This window comes from Nymphalis io, chromosome 24, assembly GCF_905147045.1.
Source record: "Nymphalis io chromosome 24, ilAglIoxx1.1, whole genome shotgun sequence".
NCBI classification, from domain to species: Eukaryota; Metazoa; Arthropoda; class Insecta; order Lepidoptera; family Nymphalidae; genus Nymphalis; species Nymphalis io.
In genome coordinates this window covers 7,547,116-7,565,271 of record NC_065911.1, presented here as the reverse complement: position 1 = coordinate 7,565,271, position 18,156 = coordinate 7,547,116, and the positions used below count along the sequence as shown (strand labels likewise).

Genomic DNA, 18,156 nt, shown 5'->3' with positions numbered 1-18,156 from the left:
GTTCGAAATTATATTATTCTAATTTAATTGTATAATTATATTTTTTATTACAATGTTCATTTAAGAATAATGAAATCGCATTTTAGTAATAAAAAATAGTTAAAACATTACTTAACATAATGGTACTACTTGTATTGTAGATAGAACTATTTTTAAATGCCTTAAAGTTTAATTTCCTTTAACAGAATTTTATAATGGTCTCAATGGTCTTTGTTCAGCGTCTCCAATCGTACTCTACAAACGAAATGGATGTTTTCATTCAATTTTCTGTCGGGAGAACTGTAGTGACCAGTTGTGTGCCCTTTTTAGAGGAAAATGACCTATGTTACGACATTGAAGAGTGTTATTTTGCTTGTACGTTCATATTATATATATTTATGTACGTTTTCGGTGCTTTCTCCAATATTGTCTCAACAATTGTTTCGTTTTGATAAATGTTCGTTTGTTACACGTGATCGATGATATACTGTACAAAGAAAAGTGGGAAAGTGGGTCGAGCTAATGTGCTAACTCGGTCACTATCTTGAATCATATTTGAAGTACAATTTTATTGCGCCTTACCTAATTTTTAGATGCAATTTCTACGAAAGTTATTGTCCCAATTACAAAGTGAATACCTAATAAGGCGTTGATTCAATTGTATGTTATGTCTTACTTTATTATTACTGTAAATAGATCAGGTGAATGTTCAGTTCAACTTACTTAGTTCTCATAAAATCGAAGTAACTTTAAAATGCTTAAAAATTAATTGTTAAATTTGTATGGCTTGCAACGATACTCTTATCTGGTAATTTCAGACTTAATTAATTTTTAATGAAAGCAGTTTTATTAAAACATAAAACAACGATTCGATTTTCATCTTAAAATACATTATTGTATTAAATAGTATACCTATATCATTTACTTGGTGGAAAAAAACTCCTGAGTTTTGTTTTAAGAGTAGAGTCAAAATTCGTGCAGTGAAGGTAGTTTTATATAATCATATAAAATTCAGCCTATTTGAATACGGAATATTTTTATTATATCAATAATAGTATTATAACTAGCTGCCTCGTTGGTCTTGTGGCTTGATGAAAGACCGCAGACCGGAGACCCTGGGTTCAATTGCCAGGTCAATAAAATTTTATCGGATTTTTCTCTCAGAAATTTCGCAGTAGCAGTCCGGATGCTGGAAGTTGAAAGTGTGAACACTCCCGTGCCTCGGAAAGCACATAAGCCGTTGGTTCTACGCTTGAACTCTTTCCGGTCGTGTCGGATTGCCATCCCATCGGATTATGAGAGTTAGGGAATAGAGAGTGCACCTGTGTTTGCGCACACACACACACTTGTCCACTATAATATCTCCTGCGTAGTTGGCTAATCTCTCTTGAGATTGGCCGCCTTGGCCAAAATCGGTCTGGAGGTCATTTTAATTATTATTAGTATTATAACTTTAAAATATCTTAATTAAGACAAAACTGTTTTACAACCAATTCAAACGTAACGAACTTGAATTTTTTTTTTGACTTAATTATGAAAAACCATAAAAAGTCATGTGGGTGAATCTACAAGTGATGCTTAGTACACTGTACTTAGAAACTATTTGCATTAAACGTTGTAGGAACTATCGTGAGACAGTAATTAGTAGCATCATGTTAATACTATGTTCTTTCGTCGGTTTAATTACTTCCGGTGTTTTGTGAAGTGTTAAAGTACAAGACACAAACATGCTACAAATTGATAGATACCAGGCCATGTTTTAAGGCTTGTATTACATCGTGTTTATTTGTAACATTTATTTATGTATGTTGGTCCTTCGTTGCCGGTTTTAGTTTTCTATCAATCATTTGGATTAACTTATTTTAAATTTGGAATCTTGTTTAATGTTATATCACAGCGGGATCTATGGCACCGAGTATTGTGCCAATGGTGGGCTCTGCCAATAAAGCTGATACGAGCGTCTGGTTGGTTATTTGTATTCCAGAGCAGGCTTATTTTGCTGATTGGGTATATTATATTGACTAAAACTAATTCTGCTGTTGGAAATAATATTGCGATAAATAATAAATTATATTCTACCTATAGATAAACAGCATTATATTAATGTAAACCAATGGTTATATAACGGTTTCAATATATATCTATATATGTACTAATATGTATAGATTTTTTTATAGATTATTAGCCGTTTCGCGCGACTCATTCCGCATCGAATTAATTTTACCCGTTGATCCCGTAATGTATATGCCGCTGTACGCCAGATCCAAGGCTCGCAATCAGCATGTCGGTAGCTTAATCATCATCATCTGAGGCGTTACAGCCGCGGGTGGGCCTTAGCCTGGTCCAGTAAATATTTCCAGTCCGATCTATTTGTGGCTTTCGTTCTCCAACTTGTCACCTCTAAGATCTTGGTGTCCCGGTCGACGCCGTCTAACCGTCTGAGGTTGGGCCTGCCTCTACTTCTGCGACCCTCCGGTCGGCTTTCCAAGAGGCTTTTGGGTACTCTGGCCTCGTCCGTTCGTACTACGTGCCCTGCGCATCGTTGGCGTCCGATCTCTATGGTCATAATTATGATGTTAGGTTCGTCGTACATAGCTTAATCGTCATGTGAAAAGAAACTGATAGATTTACTTCGTTATTGAAATGTAATTAAGTCGGTATTGCGATTTTACTTTCGCATAAATTTGTTTTAATATGGTAAAAGTACATGTAATGAATTTGAAATTAAGCACAATGTAAACCAATCTTAACTTTTATGTAAACAACACCGGCTAGTTGGTTGACACCTACAGTTTCCCGAATGTTATGTTTATCATTCAACACTTCACTCCATATGTAAACATCGGTACATTAAACGTCGGCAGCGGTTGAGTGTTGGAAAATGTTTCGATTTCGACATTTTTAAATATTTGCTATAGATCCTACACATTTTTCATTTTTTTCAAATTGCCAAACGTTTAAATTTTTAAATGTATCAAAAACAATCAGTTTAGCTATAATATCTGATCACTTTTCAATAACTATTAATTGCAAATCAAAATTCCTACTAATTTATTATAATATTTTTTTTTTTATTTAAACCTATGTTTAGCCCTATTGGTATAATACATAAAAAACTATATATATTGCATATAAATACAATATTTTCATCAATTTATAATCGAAAAACATAGATGTGGCTGCCTAGTAGAAACTTGCGGGCACATTACATACAAAATAACATTAATATAAATAAAAGATGACACACGAAAGCCACAACACGTCTGTGGAGATCGAAATGGTCGATATATTACAAATATAATAAAAATAAACCATTTGATGCTTATCAGAAAATCAAAAAAATTAACGAAAAGCGACAAAACAAAGCAATTGTACAATCATTTAAAATTACAGCGAAATAGGCAAATATTAACGCAGAAAACACTTAAAAAATTCTTAAACCTTGCTTACCCCGAGGCTAGAGACAGCAACACTCGTTTCTACGCTTACAACTCCATGAAAAATTATAAAACAAAGGGATGAAACAAAAAAGAAAATGAGAACCCCTTTCATTAAAGGACCTTTACAAAAACGTTAAACAAAGTTTCAGTTATACGGTATAACCTTTTTTTTTTGTAAATGTAAAATCTTTCTTCAAAATGTAGATTATATTAATGATTTCAATTAACTTTAGAAAGGTAATAATGAAATAATGAAAACAATATGAACACGATCGAACGAAATTCTCTACATCAAACTTGAAGTAATAGGTGACGGTGTAGTGTCAGAAAGTGATATGCGACATTGATATTAACACTTATAGCATTTGAAGACTACAAGCATCAAAATAGCGTACCACACTACGTCGGGAAACATTTCAGTTAGATACGAATTGAGTACATGGCACAGCAGGGTGAAAAAATTAAAAAATGTCAGTTACTAGTATTACACGTGAACTTTTACGGGATTAAAAGTGACGTATGTCAGTCACTCTTGGGCCTAGAAACTATCTCTATGCTAAAACATTAATCAAACCGTTTCTACGTTGTTGCGTGAAATAAAGACTAACAAATAAACTTTCATATGTATATATTATAGTAATATTTTTTTCTTTAATATAAAAAATATATATTTGTTATATAATATTATTTGCTTATTAAGGAAATTATGTACAGTCATTTTTATAACATATAAAAAAAAACAAAATACACATTACAAATTTCTAAGAGATTGTCCTGTGGCATTGTACCCAAGACGCTGGCATTATTGCCTCTGCACAGCTAGTAAATATTATTATTTTAAATATAACTGATATACCTACTGACGCGTCAGATACGTCAACGTTCATATTATTTTAGCTTATAGTTCAGGTGAGACATAGGCTACGTAGTATATTAATATGTCGTTTGTTTGAGATATACACAGCTTAATATGTCAACGAAATCGGACAGAAAACTCGATCCAGGTATTTTAGAAGCGCATGCTACCAAAATTATAAAGGATACACCAAAATTTAATACGATAGATTTTATATCTCCAGAAAAGTCAGCGATCAACCAGTTCTATGTTTAAATAACAAAAAATGTATACGAATTTAGTTTACTTCATACTTTATATATTTTTTTTGTGCGTAAGTTGTCACGAGTAGCTATTTTTAATTAACATCATTATATTCTGCTTAGTTCTCTCTAGATAATATCTTATTGAGTAATACCTAAACTACACTTACAAGGAAACCGTTTAACCCGATCTCAGTCTATACCTGCTTCAATATGTTAGAACAATGTTGTGCCCTGGATCCAATTAATGTCCTACAAACCAATTAGCAACGTTCCTACGCAGTAATTGAGAAATAATATGAATTCAAGGAGTAAAATGATCGATTTTACCCTATTTTATATCAATAAATATTTATGCGTAATTAAGTGTCATGTTGCTATTTCTCATTATGCACTGGTGGTATTGTACTGGTGGTAGGGCTTTGTGCAAGCTCGTCTGGGTACCACCCACTCTTCAGGTATTCTATCGCAAAACAGCAGTACTTGATATTGTTGTGTTCCGGTTGAAGGGTGAGTGAGCCAGTGTAATTACAGGCACAAGGGACATAAAATGTTAGTTCCCAAGGTTGGTGGCGTATTGGCTATGTAAGCGATGGTCGACATTTCTTACAATACCAATGTCTAAGGGCGTTTGGTGACCACTTACCATCAGGTGGCCCATATGATCGTCCGCCTTCCTATTCTATTAAAAAAATGCAATTATCTGCCTATAATCTTTAAATTCTTTAATGCTTTTAAGATATTATATAATTTCTTGAGATATTCTCCTAGACTTATTGCTTAAAAATATTTCCCAGTACATTGTATTTTTAGGTTAAACGCTTTTCGTGTCACTTCAGGAAAAATCCACTTTAAAGCCATTTAAACGACACGGAATAGCAGAAAGTTTTCAAGCGATGAAACAACTAGTCCCATCTCGTGCTACTTTCATTCAACGTACACGATATGCGTGTCGTAGAGTGTCGGCATTGTAGAGTGCCTCAAAATATAGACGCCTCTCAACTGAAGTTGAAACAAACAAGTTTCCAAAGCAAACGGCTGTTAGCTGACGCTTATGGAAATAGTGAAAAGCGATCTAACAATAAGTCTAAAATATGTGAGTTTTAGGGTATATGTGGAAAGTTTAATCAGGCATGATTTTTTTTCTATAGTAAGTTTAATTTTAATAAAATCATCATACTTATTAATAATTATTTAAAGGAACATTAAATTATGTTACATATTAGAAATACTAACTATTAATAACTAGGCACACTAGTGTTGTCATCAAAACTTAATTCAGAAATATTTTCTATCAAGTTAATAATTTTTCATATTTGGAAGACACTAATAATATTTATATCTCTAATTATTTAAATAAAAGTTATTAAAAAAAATCCGCTTGTTCCTAACAAATATAATCTATTCCTTACACAGTGTGGACTTCGTGCTCGTCATTTATCTCATTCAAATTCTAGTTTGCGACACCTAATGCGACACTACATCAGACGAGGGAAAATTTTTCACGAGATCTTGGCTTGATGCGGTTGAGCGATCGATGTGCCTCGGGGCAGCTATGGGATCATTTGTCTTACGTTCTTGGAAATAATTTTGGCCTACAATTTCCGTTATAGCCACGTCAGAAATTAATAATTTGTGACGGATTGGAAAAGATATCTTAGATTCATTTATAAATAAATTAAATCACACAATCAGGCCCCAGTAGATATGTTTAAGCTTAAGATTAAAGATAACTAAAAGATTAATTATAAAAAAAAACAGTAGCATTTACTAAACAGTCATACATGCATATACTAAACATGAATAGCCCTGTATCTTGGGAAAGGAAGGAATAATGAATGAAATATGCCCCAGAACCTTAATTATAGGTACCATTCATCAGCTATCGGCACGGAACGACCGAAACGTGTGGAGCATCGAATAAAGTATGCGATACGTCTACGTCGAAAGGTCAATCTGGTCAGTGCGATTTAGAAAAAATCAGATACAATTTTATCACGGATAGGTACTGTTTGATTTCTGATAGAACTTTTTGGATCAGATTAACAAAATAATGTATATTCAAAAAGTGTGTATTTAATATTAATTAATTTAAGATTAATAAAACTGTTTATATAACCAATAAACAATTATGCCAGATAAAGAAAAGCCGTGTTCTAAAAGCCTCATTGATATTATTCTAAAAACGCAATGAAGACCTATTCCAATATATACAATAATAATTGGGAATGTCTATTGATATTATTTTCTAGACAGACATTGGTAGTAGATCATTTATTTAGTCATAGTTTTTAGTTTTATATTCAAATTATTTTCATCTACTATTTCACAAACCGCTTAAAATGAGTACATTTTGTAAATGTAATTTATGTAAATGGCAACCTAATTTTTACATAAGACGGTGCTCACATTCTTAATATACCATTTGATCAATCGAAAACTAAAACATCGCAATTAGCAAAATCACAAAGAAGAAAACTAAAATGAGTGAACACAATTCTGTGTCTTGATTTTCTTAAAACAAGCGGCACTCGAGCAACTTGGCCTGAACAATGGGCCAGCAAATGGGTTTACTGAGAGGAAATCTTAATGCATTTTCGATTGGCTGCAACTGTTTGCTGAGGGAATAGTATTAAAAATTCTGCAGCTTCCTGTATAGAAGGCTGTTTGAACTGATCTTGTTTGCAATAAAAGATTTTTCTTTTTAATTTATTTTTACTTTATAAATTTAACATTTGATTAAAAGCTTTTCATTGTTGTTTTGTGGTTTTGTTACATTATTTATTTATTTTAATTGAGAGCCCAAATGTTATACAGTATTAATAAAAAAATATATACATTATTATTTGCCATTCAAAAAACAAATATATATAAATATATATATATAGGTAGCAATCATAGTCATGAAAATAATGATGAAGATTCATTTGTCTTTTCATAACTCACATATGATTGGATTACCAAATAAGCCAGATTTGATTTACTTTTTGAAAGACCGATCCTAGAAGTTAAAAAACACAAATATCCAGATTTCCCGTAAATGAGAATTTACTGTGCCAAATCGTCTTGTTAAATATTATAAGATTATAATTTAATGTATATTTGCTTTAAATTTAATTAAAAGTGAGTTAATTTATAAAGAGAGCTTCTACCCTTATTCTACTCATCCAAAGAAAGTACGGGTAGCTAGTATAAAATAAAAGATAAGATACAACAATTAACCTAGTTAAATTAATAGTGCTATGTAAACTTATCAACATTAAATTTAATTAAATACTTGAAGCAGCCCTGAAGTATAATTAAGATTGGATTGCAAGTGTTTACTTCTAGTATTATAGTTGAGTCATAAATCCGGCTCGAAGGACCAATAAAGTGTTCGCGAGAAAGCGCGCGAATCGCAAGCCGGTATTAAAACGCGGACCGAGTTCCGTACAGACTTGAACGAAACCGAAGAAGTTGGAAACTTTGTAGATTTTACGTCTGTGCAATTAGGAGAAAACTAATCTTGAGTCTTAAATGCCGTGTTTCAGCGCTGCAATTGCGAAAATATAGGTAATTTGTGTACAACAATGAGTTTTATCTTTTTTTTTAGTTTTAAATTAACTTTTATGAGCAAAATTAGTTACAAATTGTAAGTAGATTGCAAGTTTGCCAAATGCAAATACATTTTACTTTGATAACAAAGTAATATTTTTGTAGTTTTGTATTTATATTGATAAAATGTTTATTTATGATAATATTATTTTTTTGTCTCCTTAATTGAAAAAGATAACATCAAAATATTTGTATAGATTTTGTCCAACAAACACATGTCCGAATAAAAACAAAAGTTTCTATTCAAAAGTTTTTTTTAGTGACTCGTATAAGTATGAAATACTTCTACTCTGTACAATATTTACAAACATAAATAGCTCTGCAGAACAACACAGCTATTTCTGCATTATGAAGTGTTGTTGTTACATATTTCAATTCCGAATGAATGTTTCGTCTGCCGCGTTTCATTGTGATTTAATAGCATTTGTTACAGCCTTTAATGGACGCTAAATGTTCAGCAAATGTTAAATGCTTTTCGAGTTTAAAAATACTTACTATTTATTCCATTTAGTTTAATTAGACTTATGTTCATTATAACATGATATATAAGTGAAAGTTAGAAACGCATTTTACAATTATTTTTATTTATGTTTCGATTGTTTTGTCATCGATTTCACTACGTCACGTTATTTATGATTTTTAAAAATTATTATAAAGAAAACCAAGTACCGGAGTAAAGTTAAGTTTTATAGACTCGTCAGACCAAACGATTTTAGAAATTTCGTTATTATAACATCAAGTTAATTGTTTATAATATTTGATGATGATATTTTAAATTTAATTATTCTAAACTAAATAATATTACAAAGCTGCGATATATATTTTAACTTAATAAAAATGAATGAAAAAATTATTCAAGTTTAAATAGACACAATGAAAATATATGAACTATTGTTCATACGATAACTGACAACACGGGCAAACCTAATATTAAACAAAACAATATAAAATTGATTGATTATTTAGAAAAGTAGCTTAATTTGTGCCAACAAATATCAACTTTTTAAATTATTATTAATATTTAAAAAAGAAACAGATTTGATAGCTACTTAAATATTTATATTTAAGCGACTTGCAGCTTATTAATTTAATGTATTTATAAAGTAAAATGAGTCGCGGTCCAGTCATTAGAAAACGCAACCTTAACCAGTGACACCAAGTTAAAAACAAGCACCATTAAATTTTCATGTGCTTAATTTGTGTTTATAATTTATCTCGTGCTCGGCGGTGAAGGAAAACATCGGTAGATGATAATCTGCTACTTGTATCCAACCCGCATTGGAGCGGCGTGGTGGGGTAAACTCCGAACCTTCTCATTTTCAGGTTGTTACTCAACCTTTTTTCTTATAAAATAAAATTCTATTATTATAACAGTATAAGCATTCTTGCTACCGATCCACCGGTCATTATTATTATTATTTTTTATATGCGCCGGGATGGCAAATGACTCTACTCCACCTGATGGTAAGTACACTCTGTACACTAAAGATATTTAATAAAATGGTATCAATGTTTATGAGTAATGACAAAAAATACGGACTTATACTGATATTAACATTACAGGATTTGAAACTAAGTGCCTTGATATAACAATAATAATAACTATAATATACACAGCTATTGAAAAGTGATATTTTGTTTGTATTGAAAAGTAAATTTGCATCATCGTTTAAATAAATAAATAAAAAAACTTATATTTAAAATTTATTTGTCTTTGAAAATGTATCGTTTCATTGACAAGTATAAATATCTAAAATTATGAAATAATAGAAGCGGAAAATGTGACCCCCGTTGTAACAGCTGCCTTCACAAGTCGAGCCCGGGCGTGTAGCTAGTATGCATTAGGATCAAGTCACGATTCGCGTGATTTATCTCTCTAGTTCGTATCCTCTCTGAGCGTTTCGATTTCATACGTACAGACGGCAGAAAACTTTCTTAATAGGCATCGCTATATATAATTTTTTTTTCTTATACCTATATCTAGTCTGTTTATGTTGTCCAGGTTGAATGGTTAAAGCGAATTATTTTTTTGCGTTCATTTTTGTCTTAGCAATAGAACATTGCTGAGATTTATAAAATCTAGAATCCTTTGTATTTTTATACATTTACTTCGCATTAGCATTCTGTTATTGTATGACAAATTTTACAATTCACAATTAACGAAGCGAACACATATTCAACTGCCAAAATTTAATACTTAGTATTCTTCTTGTTATTAGTGAGCCAGTTATACTGGTTATACAAGCACAAGGTATATAGCATCTTAGTAGCCATGGTAGGTGGCATATTAATATGAAAGGAGTGTTCATATTTCTTATAGATCCTATGTCATTGGCCGATGGTGATCGCTTATCATCAGGTGGCCCAATTGAATGTCACCCAATCTTTTTTTCTGGATTTTTAAAGTTACAAAAATATTAAGTATAAAGCGCTGATTGAACTAATATTAGATTAGATTGACCAAAATCGAAGTCAAAGTCTTGATTTAAAAGAGAATCATTATTACCCTTACTTATTTATTTTCAAAAGCTTTGAACCACTGCCCCTAATTTTCTCTATACATCATTACTGTAATAGAACGTTATATATATATATATATATATATATATATATATATATATATATATAAATACATCTATTATTAAATTAATATAATATTATTATATATATAATGGTAATAACATTACCAATGTTAAATAATAGATGTATTTTGTTTAATATATATAATATAATATTGTTTAATATTGTCATTATATATATATATATATATATATATATAAATACATCTATTATTAAATTAATATAATATTATTATATATATAATGGTAATAACATTACCAATGTTAAATAATAGATGTATTTTGTTTAATATATATAATATAATATTGTTTAATATTGTCATTATTGTTATTATTTATACAATTGTCGTAAACATTATTTATTTAATGTGTGCATAGCTTTTAACCCCGATACTCAACCAAGTATCAATATGGTATTTTTATTTCTAAGTTAGGACGGTGAAGCATTTTGGTTTTATATTCTATAATAGTTAAATATGCATTTATGTTCTACGTACGGCCTATAGAATATTACCATTTGTGTAGCCCGTGTTTAGTTTCAAAGTATTGCGCATTAAAAACTTTAGCTGACGACCGTACAGCGATTTCGCAGTTCAGTGATCGCATTCCACTGCCACGATTATATTTCTATGACTTAACCAACTTTTTTCCTTTTGTGAGATGACAACCGTGTCTTTTCAAGTTGAAAATGTCTTGGAGTTTCAAATACCGTAATAGACAAAGCGGTTTTGTGACATTGCTTTGACATATATATCAATGTATAATACTTGTTTTCTGGAATAAATACGAGTATAGAATAATCGCCAATAGAACTGCTTTATTTATATAGGTACGAGTATATAGGAAACCTGCAGCTGCAAATATCGTAAGGAAACCTTCACGCGTCAGCCGAGCAGTTGGATATTTATAGGCGGCTTCTTTTTTATTTTTCAAATATGAAAGAAAACATTATACAGATTGCTAGATCAGATAATACTCGACTGAGTTTTTGTATAGTTAGATATATAGAAGTGGAGTTTATTACCAACATTTGAAAAGTGTGATGGATAAACTCTCAGTGGAACCTTTACGGACTTTTTACTTTGTTTAAGTGTAATTAATTACCCCAAGTAAGCTTATTTAAAAGACAAAAAAGACACAAATATCAATCAACTTCGGTAAGTTCAACAACTCGGTAGTTGTTATACGAAGTTCAACGCCTCCTTAAAATTCACTGATTTTATTTTTGATCCATTCGTATAAACAAAAAATCCTCTAAATGATCATATCGAATCTAACTAGATGTATCTATTCTAAAACAGTTCTCTACTAGGGACCGCGGAACTGAAACTAAAACGCAAGTTAAATAAAGGAATAAAAGATAAATAATGCGTTTACCCAAAACTTGTACATTACCAAATGAAACAACGGAAAAACGATAAACTTCGTAACTTCCACTAGTTTTTCACATGTCGCCGCGTGTCGCGAAGTCGCCAGAACTTGTACGAAGTAGTCACGACACATCTGCTCTTGGAAGACACGGTATTGAAACTTGGAAGTTGGCTGAAGTTTCTATTGCCTCCACGGCTGGTGAGGCTGTTTTTGTCAACTTTTTGACAATATTGGAACGCTTAATAACGTCGATCCTGCTACAAACGTTTATTGATTTTATCATTTGTTACGTAATTTTTTATAGTGATCTTTATAAATCTTGGTACCCAATATTACAAATGCGGAATAATATATGTTTGTATGTTTTTTCATTCACGATAAATTCTAGTGAAATTTCTAGTGAAATTAAATATGTCTTGAAAAATATGGATTTAAGACCTTTTTTCCAAACACAAAAACGGTGATACAATTCAATTAATTTATAAATTTAAAGTCTAAATGCGATTATGCGAGCTTTGTGCAAGCTCGTCTGGGTAGGCACCATCCACTCATCAGATATTCTACCGCAAAACAGCAGTACTTGGTATTGTTGTATTCCGGTTTGAAGGGTGAGTGAGCCAGTGTAATTACAGGCACAAGGGACATAACATCTTAGTTCCTAAGGTTGGTGGCGCATTGGTGATGTAAGCGATGGTTAACATTTCTTACAATGTCTGCCATGTAATGCCAATGTCTATGGGCGTTAGTGATCACTTACCATCAGGTGGCCCAAATGCTCGTCCGCCTTCCTATTCTATAAAAAAAAAGATTAATATAACATTTGTAACATTTCTCCTGAATATTTAGTTGCTTATATCCCTCTACTATAAAATTTGGATTTAGAATGTGTGAATATGTTAATGTCAATCCCTCATGAATGTGGCGTACCCTAATATCATTCCAAGTGTTTTTGGTCCTTAGTTTTATTTCACCTTTAAGGTCTTGATATTATTGCTTAAATTTGAATTCGGTATAAAAGATGATATCTCCATCATCCATGGTAATTACACTGGCTCACTCATTAAGTCCTTTTCTGTTTTGCAAAATTATTATATAAGTCACTTTTGAATTGAAATAATTGCACTGATTTGAAATGTAGATTTTATCAATAAGAAACAAGCATTCATTCAGTAAATTTTATATATATATTTCATTGATACTCCAAGAAACTAAGCGTCCGTGCTATTGCTTAAATTAATTGATATTTATATATAGCTATACAAAACTATTTAAAGAAACTGCAATGTTATTATTATTTATGAATTAAATAGAACATATATAAAATTTATTTAAAATTAGCATCATATCTCGTTTCTTTGAGATAAAGATGATAGAAACTATCTTTTCAATTGGACGTACTTTATTTGCGTATACCGTTTGCATAATATTAATTCAACATCGTCAAGATAAATCTCAAAATGAATTTTGTGTGAAATTATATATTTCCATGAATTAAACCTAAACAGTAATTAGTCTTCGTTAAACATTTTAACCAGAAACTTGTAATTGGATGATTAATTAATCCAAGACGCGGCTAAGCCGTACAAAGATTTGTCTTGTTCAAAAACGTTAAGTTTTGTTCTCTTCATAAATAAGTACCTTTTTTTAATTACACTATTTCTATAAATAGTAAATGTTCGGACTTTGTCAGATTATAACAGAAGCTATTAAGATGGATTCAAATTAAATTTAATATAGAATTATCTTAAACAAAAAAAATATGCTTCGACCTTACTAAGGACAAAGTGAATTAGTGACAATCTGTAATCGTCCCACTGCTGGGAATCCTTGGGGAGGCCTTTGTCCAGCAGTGGATGTCTTTCGGCTGATATGATGATGATGATGATGGGAATGCTTTTGATTTTATGAGTTATTTCCAACACGTTGTTCCAATATAGTTTGATGGATAGTTTTGTTCTTTTTATATTACAGATATTTTATTTTAAATTTCATACTTTACAATTCACTTATAAGTTCAGTCTAGAGTTATTCAGTGATAAAATTAACATTAAACGTCTCGTCTAGACCCAGACACAATAGGTCATATATCATGAATGTCTAATTTATTCTGAAGCCCCGTTGTAGATTATCCAAGGAGGATGCGCATTACGTAGGTATTGTGCTCGAAATGCTTCGTAATAGTCTGCTAAATATTTTTAAACTGGAGGACATTTTACAAGAAAATAAAAAAAAAATCTAAAAATTATTGCTTATTTAGTTAGCTTAGTGGAAGTTTAGTTAAAAACTGTCTTTTTCTCTTATCATTGATTTGTCATACGAAAGAAGAAGACACAGCATTGTTTATCTGATCACCCGCTGAACAATGTTTATATGTATGGTCGTATATTATTTGGCAATTCAAGAAGGCAGAGATATCAAAAATATTCGTTCGTAATGTTACAGGTGAACAAACCGGCAAGAGACTCAGAAGTTTACTTTTGACTTTAAATAAAAGTATATTATATATATATATATTACTTGGCGGAAATCTTTGGATACCTGTTATTATATAGCCAAACAGCAAGGGTGAGTGAGCCAATTCAATTACAGCAACAATAGGCATAACATGTGATCTGCAAATTACCACTTAACCAAGTTAGCAGTCAATATGTTCACTTGTCGCAATTTAGTATATTTTAAATAATTTAAAAAAATGTATTAAAATCAATGCTTGTATTATGACTTTGAACAAAGAGATTTGACATTAAGGCAACTTGAAATGTCCTAAATCAGGCATTGGAGCGGAATAGTGTAGTGTTTAACAGACTGTTGATAATCCAATTATAGTACTCGAATGAATATTAAACGCTCATGCTTGAACATGTTCTGATAATTCTATATCAAATTGTTTTATGCGTCACTTGTAAAACCGTGTATATCGCATTATTAAGAGGAAGTTTGTAAGCTTTGAAATATTTTCTTGTAAACAACTAAAGTAAATGTTCTATATCCATCCAAATTAAGTGTAATACATGTGTTAGGAGTGGGCCATGACAATAGTTCAAGAGATATTATTAATTCTATGATTTTTACATCGCTAGACGAAATACGGTGTAAAGCAAATAAAAAAATAAGATGTATACACTTTTATATTGACATAGAATTAATTATTTCTAAAAAATATTCTTTATATTTGGACTCGTTTCATCCGATAACCTATTATATATATTCTATACATTTATATAATTTAGTGAAACTAAATATGACGATAGAACGTTTATCTTGTTGGCTATAACTCAATACTTGAAAATGATTGGCCGTAATGCTCAAGTTAGTGAGGTATTTATATACGAGTACATATATACATAACCTAGACCCATTATATTGTTTATTTTACGTTACAATGAAATATAAATTAAAATAATCCAACACTTTCATTCTTTGAATTAAATATTATAAATTTTGTTATATACGGTATCCTCTTTCTTATAATAAGGTTTTAGAATTCATAGAGAACCGTTGCTTTCGATACGATTTCACAAATACATCAATTAATTAGTTAATATTGTGATTATTATTTATTTAAACTATTGAAACGTTTAATCAAAGACTATATTATTTATTTTACTCAATCAAATGGCCCTTTATGAACCAGATGCTGTGACTTATTTGACCTTACGCCTTGAATGAAACTGCTAGACCCCTTGACCTTTGAAAGGTAAAATGTTGGGATTTAATGAAATTTTAAATATAAAAGACGAACTCTCCATATGAACTTTTAACCCCTATTTCACCCTCTTAAGTGATGAATTTTGAAAAACTCTGATTTCCGTATTTGTTTATTTCTAACCAGAAGCTTGTATATGAAACTTTATGCTACTAATTTTGAAAATGATGGTATCCATATATAACCGTTCATCCTTTATTTCAAGTCGTTAGGGGAGAAATTTCCAAAAACCCTTTTTGTGCATTAACTTTTTTTCATCATAAAATGCATTAACTGTCAAAATATCAAGTTTAACTCTTGTGGTTTAGGCTCTGCGTTGATGAGTCAGTCAGGACAAGTCATTTATTTATTTATTTATTTTGAACAAATTATACATATCTTAGGCCTAGTGGTAAGAACGCATGAATCTTAACCGATGATCGTGGGTTCAAACCCGGGCAAGCACCACTGAATTTTCATGTGCTTAATTTGTGTTTATAATTCATCTCGTGCTTAACGGTGAAGGAAAACATCGTGAGGAAACCTGCATGTGTCTAATTTCATTGAAATTTGGCCACATGTGAATTCTACCAACCCGCATTGGAGCAGCGTGGTAGAATAAGCTCCAAACCTTCTCCTCAAAAGGGAGAGGAGGCCTTAGCCCAGCAGTGGAACATTAACAGGCTGTTACTGTATACATATCTTAAACAATATATACGATAGTAACTACAATAGTATAATACTGTATTGTAGCTACTTAGTCATTATATATACATATACATATATATTAAGTCATTACATATATATATATATATATATATATGTAATGACTAAGTAGTATATATATAGCATTTGAAATTTTAAATTATGTTTACTACGCTTCGTATCGTCGATATACTTTGTTTAGCTGTCAAAGATAAATCTATTCTAGGACTTGAGTTGACCAAAAATTACATTCTAGTTGTCACCTGTTATTTCCTAGCTTATGGGCGCTTATTTTATTTGTTGTTGTTATATTATATTGAATTTATTAGACATACAGCGTCTGTGGTGTTAAAATGATTTGACGTTCTTGATCCGAGTGGAATCTTTTCACCCTATTTTTTTTTCTTTATTTATGTAGGACTCTCCAGCTAGGTGGAGTGGATGATGCAAAGTGGCTGGCAGCGGATGGAAATCGAGAGCTGAAGATCGAGCTCAGTGGCGTGCCAATGGAGAGGCCTATGTCCAGCAGTGGACGACAAAAAGCTTATGATGATGATGAACGCTTCCACTTAACGTTTGTTCATTTATAACAAATTACTCAAAAATAAGTAAAAGAAGTATATATATACTTGTTCAGCGTCACGTCTCAAGCTGAACTAGTTTTGATTTCCTGTCAAGTTTTCCAGTAGTCTAGCTTCAGCTTTAATTGGTGCTATAGAACATCACGTATCGACCAATCATTTAATTTCGAAAAAAATTGACTTTAAAATAAAAAAAATTGCATAAACATAAATTCTATCTTCGTTTCTTAATATTAATGTAAGCAATTTCAAACGTTTTAAGCGTCGAAGTGCCTGTAAATAGGATAAAAGGTTCACGAATAGAAATTATTTTTCCCAATAGAATTTTCTCACATCGAAATAAAGCGTGAAGGGATTCACAGGGCGGTTTTTCTGAAAAAGCAACTTCAACGATCGCCATTCAGCGCGACGAGTCACGCTTGGCCGCTCATCGTCTATAGAATTCCCTCGGACATACAGACAGCAAGCTTGTACAATACAACTGTAATCAACCCATGTATTTACAACGCACTTTTTTAACGGAACAATTTATACGACTATAACTTCAGCGACTTAACATACATATATATAAAGACAAATAAGATTTTTATTACTCGTTAGCTAATAGATTTACAATTGCAACTAATAGAGATTCACTACAAAAAATATTAGCACATACAATATTATTGTTTAAAAAAGATAGGCGGAAGGAGAAATGTTCCACCTGATGGTAAGTAGTCATTACCGCCCATGGACATGTGCAATGCAGGAAATTTGAACGATCCCATATTTCGTCAATGGGCCTTGGAAGCTAAGATGGTATGTCCCTTATGTTACACTGGCTCACCCTACAAACTAGAACCCAGCATCAGTTATTGTTTGGCGGTTGGATATGTGTGAACAAAGGCCTACCAACGAATAAACCTAATACTTCTAATTGAATTAAATTAATCCACTACTCCCGCAGCAGGATTTAACGAAACATTAAATATAAACGATTGCCGATAACGGTCCAAATTCAATAACGTGAATAAGCTCCGAAGTTTGTGTTTCATTAATTTCATAATTTATATCACAAAGGGTACAGACTTCCGTCGCCTGAGGTCGTGTGTATCGTAAAGGTGCCTTTTTTGCGAAATTAGATT

The 18,156-nt window shown here is 31.4% G+C and overlaps 1 long non-coding RNA gene across 1 annotated transcript; it reads left to right on the top strand.

Annotated features, from left to right (window-relative positions):
* The first annotated feature begins 858 nt into the window (after positions 1–858).
* LOC126777939 (uncharacterized) lies at positions 859–3,822 on the top strand. Its single transcript, XR_007670106.1, has 3 exons — positions 859–965; positions 3,373–3,575; positions 3,653–3,822. It is a non-coding gene; the product is annotated as an uncharacterized LOC126777939 (long non-coding RNA).
* The last annotated feature ends 14,334 nt before the right edge of the window (positions 3,823–18,156 follow it).